Source organism: Pempheris klunzingeri, chromosome 17 (assembly GCF_042242105.1).
Source record: "Pempheris klunzingeri isolate RE-2024b chromosome 17, fPemKlu1.hap1, whole genome shotgun sequence".
NCBI classification, from domain to species: domain Eukaryota; kingdom Metazoa; phylum Chordata; class Actinopteri; order Acropomatiformes; family Pempheridae; genus Pempheris; species Pempheris klunzingeri.
This window is the reverse complement of record NC_092028.1, coordinates 10,151,471-10,157,499: the sequence shown is the minus strand read 5'-3', so window position 1 is coordinate 10,157,499 and position 6,029 is coordinate 10,151,471. Positions and strand designations below refer to the sequence as shown.

Genomic DNA, 6,029 nt, shown 5'->3' with positions numbered 1-6,029 from the left:
TTTCTTCTTCTCTGCCTCTCTGGCTGAACAAACACCAGGCTCTCACTGGGGGAGTCACGTGACACTGCTTCCAGCTCAGCGGCAACACGGAGCGAAATGACTATTACTCACTATTAGTTTTCACATTTTCTCACTTCGACCACGTTTAACCAGAGAAGTCCGTGTGTGTGGTTTCAGTTGTAACGAGCATTGTGAGGAAGCTGTGGTGCCGCAGCACCGCTTGTTCCTGATGCTGAAGGGAGCGAACGCGGGGAAAAGAGGTTTATGCAACGCAAACAACATAAAACATTGAGGCTAAAGCTCAGTGTCCACTTAGCTTCTCACGTTAGGAATGTGAGAAAGGTTGTACTGAAAGTGACTGCGGCATTTCTTCAACAGTAGTTTTAGCTGTTTATATTCTTCTACGCATTTATTATTCCGCGAAGGAACTACATCTGTCAGATACAGAGAAGAATCGACGACACTACTTTCTTCAGCAGGAAAAAAAAAAACCTCGCTCACTCAACCAGAATTCATCTACAACTGTATTCATTTGACGCAGTAATTAAATATCAGGACGAGGCTTTGTGATAATAACTTCATGTAACCTTGATACCTCCGCTGAGCTCTAGTTTTCTCTTCCAAACAGAGCAGCCACCGCAGCTGTGAAGATCATACAGTCAGATACGGCGACATTAGCACATCAATTTTATGTAACTTTTTGAATACAGTCTTATAAATATGGGAATATTTGGGATCTGCCTTACGTATGGAAGTTGTCGTGGCCGAGTGGTTAAGGCGATGGACTAGAAATCCATTGGGGTCTCCCCGCGCAGGTTCGAATCCTGCCGACAACGCAAATCTTTTTTTTTTAAATATTCACTCAGGACCATTGAACTACACTATTTAACAACATTGAACACATCATGTCAGGAATGTTGCACATGGCCGCAATACGATAATATACACGGGGGAGATGTGTTCAAGGAGACAAAGCTGCACTGAGGGACTCTATCACACTGTTTGGTTTAAAGTGAGGAAACAGCGCCCCGTACTGCTTTACGAGGGGTTTTTATTATCTCGATAGATAATTAGAGTTCAAATCCAAAACTAAGAAATTAAAATATATCAGGCTATATCAGTGATTCATACTAAAAAGGTGTTTTTATTATTTGGCATATGCGACTGATGTTCTTGGTGTCCATCCATAATTTATGTATGCAAATATGTATAAAATCATCTTAAATTAATCATCTAAAATCATCTGCCTTACTGTGTCAAAGTAGATCATTTAAAGAAATATCTTTTTTTTGAGAACTGAGGTCATTTCTCTGTGAAAATGGATGATATTATTCTTCCCCATATTAGAATATGTGGAATTATAACGCAGTGTCTGCCTACATATATTGTGAATTTTAGAACATGATCTTCCCAGGTACAGTGTGGTGATCAGCCAGTAGGTGACAGTAACATCCCATGAATGACTGCATGGAAAGAGCGCATTGGTGGAAGCGCACCAAGTCAGCTTCAATAGATTTGGATTGATGTATAAAAAATGAGGATGGATGAGAGCTGTCTGGAACATAAATTATTTCAAAGAGTGAAATTATTTAACGGGATATACTTTTTCTCCCACATCGTCTCTCAGTGCTGTGTGCTTGTCCACACTTAAAAACACTGTTTCGCCATGTTTGCAAGGTATTTGTTAGACATTTGGCAGCAGCAGCAGCAACAGCAAGTGATCCAGTGTCTGCTCTACATAAGCCATTTGCTATAAGAGTGGTTAAGGTACATTATAGAGTCATGACATAATATGATCATTCATTATCATTACTCAGATCATTTTGGAGGCTCTGGAAGTTTTAGTCCCCGAATGCAACTTTTGAACTGCAGCTTTGCACCTGATGTAATATGCTGAAAGCACAAAACAGCCACAAAAGTTAACAACAGTGTGTTTGAGTCCATCTCACCTACCTGTGTTTGCCAGTGGGAAGCGTAGTGGAAAATCTCAACCTTTGCATGCCAGATAAATGCATGTGCTCATAAAGCTGAAATGAGTGATCTGATAACTCTATCACATATCAGACACCTACACAGGGATACAGACCGTTTCCATGAGTTCATGATTAAATATATTTCGTGTGTGAGGGTTAATCTTCATCTCAGCGGCAGACTGCTGCCCACTCAGGTGACATTAAAAACAGTAAAGATGGGCAGAAATAGACTGTGAAGAGCTCGAGCTGAGGGAAGCAATCAGACGCTCGTTTAAAGCCCTGGTTCTGTACATTATTAATAGGTACATTATTTATTCAGTGTAATAAGTGTATATTATTGAACAATACATGAATATTCTAATATGAAATAATATATATAAGTAGTTGCTATTTCACAGCCGTGGATATCATGACACAACGGGGTCCCAGACACTGACACCCACACTCAGAGGCTCAAAATGGCCATAAATGTGCATCTTTGTGGCCATTTTGTGTCTCTTTCTGACCGTTTCACATCTTTTTGTAGTTGCTTTGTATCGCTCTGCGGCCTTTTTACATCTTTTCTTCGATGTTTTGCATCTCTTTGTAGTTGCTTTTTGTCTCTCTGTGATCATTGTACATCTCTTTTTTTTATTATTTAGTGTCTCTTTGAAGTTGTTTTACATCTCTTTGTAGTTGATTTGTGGTCATTTTAAATCTCTTTGTAGTCGCTTTCTGTCTCTTTGAAGTCCTTTTGCATCTCTTTGTAGTCGCTTTCTGTCTCTTTGAAGTCCTTTTGCATCTCTTTGTAGTCGCTTTTGGTTTAGGTTTTTGATTGACCTAGCCTGTACCTAGCAGGACTGCTCAGTAGTCCATTGATGATACAAATGAGCCAATTAACCATTATCTTCTCACTCTGGCCCTGCCCATGGAAGCAGTCACTGGTCTTTGTTGTTTTCATCCTCAGTCTGAGATAATATCCCATGATTCACAGCAAACAAGGCCTTCATTTTTTTTTTTTTTATCATAATGCCTACATCTTACTGCAAATAAATGTTCCCAAACTGGGTTTATTTTTTACAACAAATCCTGGCATTTTATTACCTCAAATGAATAGTAATAAATATTATCCATCCATGAACAACCATGTCAATGTGTGGTGTCTAGGCCTAACTGAAAATATCAGTGACTGTAATCACGATGTTGAGTGACTTGCACAAAGAGGTCACAGGCTGATAATAATCTTCTCAACACTGCACGAAATGTCCTCCTCACTTGCAAATCCTCAAATCATCTTAAAACACCCAAACACCATGGAGAGCAGCGGGCTTTTAATGCTGGCACGGCTGTTGTCCACCACCATGGCAGCACCATATGGCAAACAGCCTTGTCACGCTTGAGAGACAAAACCCCAGGGGCAGAGCTGGTGCTTAGGGCTCCTGCAGATATGCAGATATATAGTGTACATCAGAAATCTACCATTAATTTTATGTGAATAACCGCAGTAGTCAAGAAAGACCACATAACAAACGTCCCGTAGGGTTACATTATTGGTAAACGCCAAACAAATGAATAGAAGTGCTGGAGCAGCTTGACATCTTTCATCACTAGAATACATTCCAGATGAAAGGGCCAGAAAGAGGACAGCAACACTCATGTAACAGCGTCTGCTTAAGGCAGTCCGCCACAAAAACCAAGGCAGAGAGGAGCCAGATTGACGAGAGGAGTGAAAGTGGTGCTCTGAGTGCTAAAAGTCAAAATGTGGAGCAGACAGTGCACCAGACCGTGACTAACGTGATGTTAAAGATCTCACTGGGCTGCAGCAGAGTGCTGCATGCAGAGCACCCCGGGCTTCCCTTCAAGGAGTCAAATGATCAGCTTCCTCTTCGCCGCTTCTTCAGATCACCTGACACGTGCTCATTATCTGCACCTCGAGAGAAAGGGAGACACTTTGGATGGGTTTCATAATGAAATGTGGCCTGATGCGTCGAGTTGGCGTTGAGGTGACTAAACCCACTGACTGACTCAGTGCCACTGCTCTGGTGTCTGGAGGAAATCTCTTTTGGTCGCTGGGTGAAGATAACGATTCCGTTGTATGAAGCCTTCCTCTGCAACTTAAGTCTATAGATCCTAATCACGATTTCATACAGAGCCAGTATACCAGACAATCACATCAAACTGTCTGGATGGGCCAGATCATCTAAGGTTAGGGTGTCAAAATGTATTAATATCTTATGACTGTCTATGTGTTTTATGTTTCAGCGGGGAATAAAAATACACTTGCAGACTTCACAGTGATGATCGTTACGGTTGGTTAAGTACAGCTCAAAGCATGGATTTATTTGTGTAAACAACTCTGATCCTTTTGTGATATTTTCTTGTTACCAGATTTGAACTAATGGGTACAGCTCTCAAATCCTGCAGGTCCCCCCCGAGGTGCCTACAAATGCAGGAGCACCATCTGCGTTAACAGGCGATAACGATGCTCAAAACTTGCCCGATAGTTGCTGTGACGGATTACAAATTCCATGTCTGCAAGCCGATTATCACAACGCACTGACAGGTGGAGAAATCACGGGCTATCATCGGGGTGGGAAGATGCACCAAGGAATCTAAAACTTTGGAAAAAGTTCAACAGTATTGTTAAAGCCAGGCTTAATCCTCTTATAAACAAGTTGAGTTCATAAGCAATGAAACTCAGGCTGGCTCTCACTCTGCTGCTATGACAAGTAGCGCATGGTGGCTAATGTTCACTGACACTACAACTCCCATCTATTCTTGCTGGTATCACTGTATACCATTTCATTTTAGCATAAATTGAGGAAAAAACAAGGCGTGCATCACCAGAACTGAAGAAAAATTCAGTTTGCAATTAACCTCTAACGATAAGCTTGTGTCCACAGTGGTTTAGTAAAAGTTACACAGTCTCGCTTTCAGTATCTTCAGTCTGTAGTAAAGACACTTCAGTAATGAACAATGTTCTCATCCAGAGGGAATAAGCATATTCTCAAAATGTAAAACAATTCCTTTAAATGTAAAAGCTCACATTCACACACACGCCAAGAAGAAAGTCGTTGTGAAGATGGCGGCTGATGGCACGTGCAGAGCCACTCTGACGACGACTGAACAGACGGTTACCACTCAGGTCTCCTCTAAAATATACGCCACTAAAAATGATTCTCATTTTTTAATAATTGCATTTTATTAATTGAAAAAACAAAACAAAAAAAACAAATGCAAATAAAAAAAAATAAAAAAAAAGAGCAAAAACAAAACAGTATCATTAGGTAAGACAAGGCGAGAGACACTTAAATAAGAAGAGTTCCATGTTGGTGAGGATAAAGGTGAAGGTGGGTTGATGTGGGAGGGGAGGAGGAGGAGGAGGAGGAAGGGGGGGGCCACTGTTGGATGGGAACGGTTGGATTATGTACACTGTTTCTCACTGCAGGACTGGCAGGCCCCATAAAGGGAGGGGGCTCAAAGTAGCAGGTCGGAGACACTGAAACACCAGAGAGAAAGGCACTATCCAGAGAGAACAAGAAAACAGAAACCATTAACACAGAGTAAACAAACACGCACGCACATACACAGACACACGCACGAGCACGGGACCAGAGAACAGAGAACAAAATGTTTGACGAAAAAAGAAAAAGAAAAAAAAAAGTGCTTGACCACACGCCACGTTGGACAAAAGGGGAAAAAAAAAAAAAAAAGGAAAACAAAAACAAACAAACAAACAACTTTTACATCATTTACGCTGATCTCTCAACTTTTAGCATAAAAGACAATCTCTCAGTTTTTCTGAACTGTTAATCTGTGCCAGCTGCAGATCTGCACTGGTGATTATTACACAATGTGATTATCCAAACTCAGCCTCTTTGCTACGTGCAGGTATAACAAGGAGGAGAGCCTCTGCGTATGCATGCATGTAATGAACGTTTGTGAATATGCATCTCAGCTACCTGTACATATCCTCACACACCGCTCTCTTTACAAATGAATATTGACAACATCACTGTTTCAGCATGTCTTTTAAAATCCCTTGCATGGTTGCGTAGTTCAGCTCTCCGACCTTGC

At 41.2% G+C, this 6,029-nt stretch overlaps 1 non-coding gene across 1 annotated transcript; it reads left to right on the top strand.

The window, feature by feature from the left end:
• Positions 1 to 754: 754 nt before the first annotated feature.
• Positions 755 to 836, top strand: trnas-aga (transfer RNA serine (anticodon AGA)). Its single transcript has one exon. It is a non-coding gene; the product is annotated as a tRNA-Ser (tRNA).
• The last annotated feature ends 5,193 nt before the right edge of the window (positions 837 to 6,029 follow it).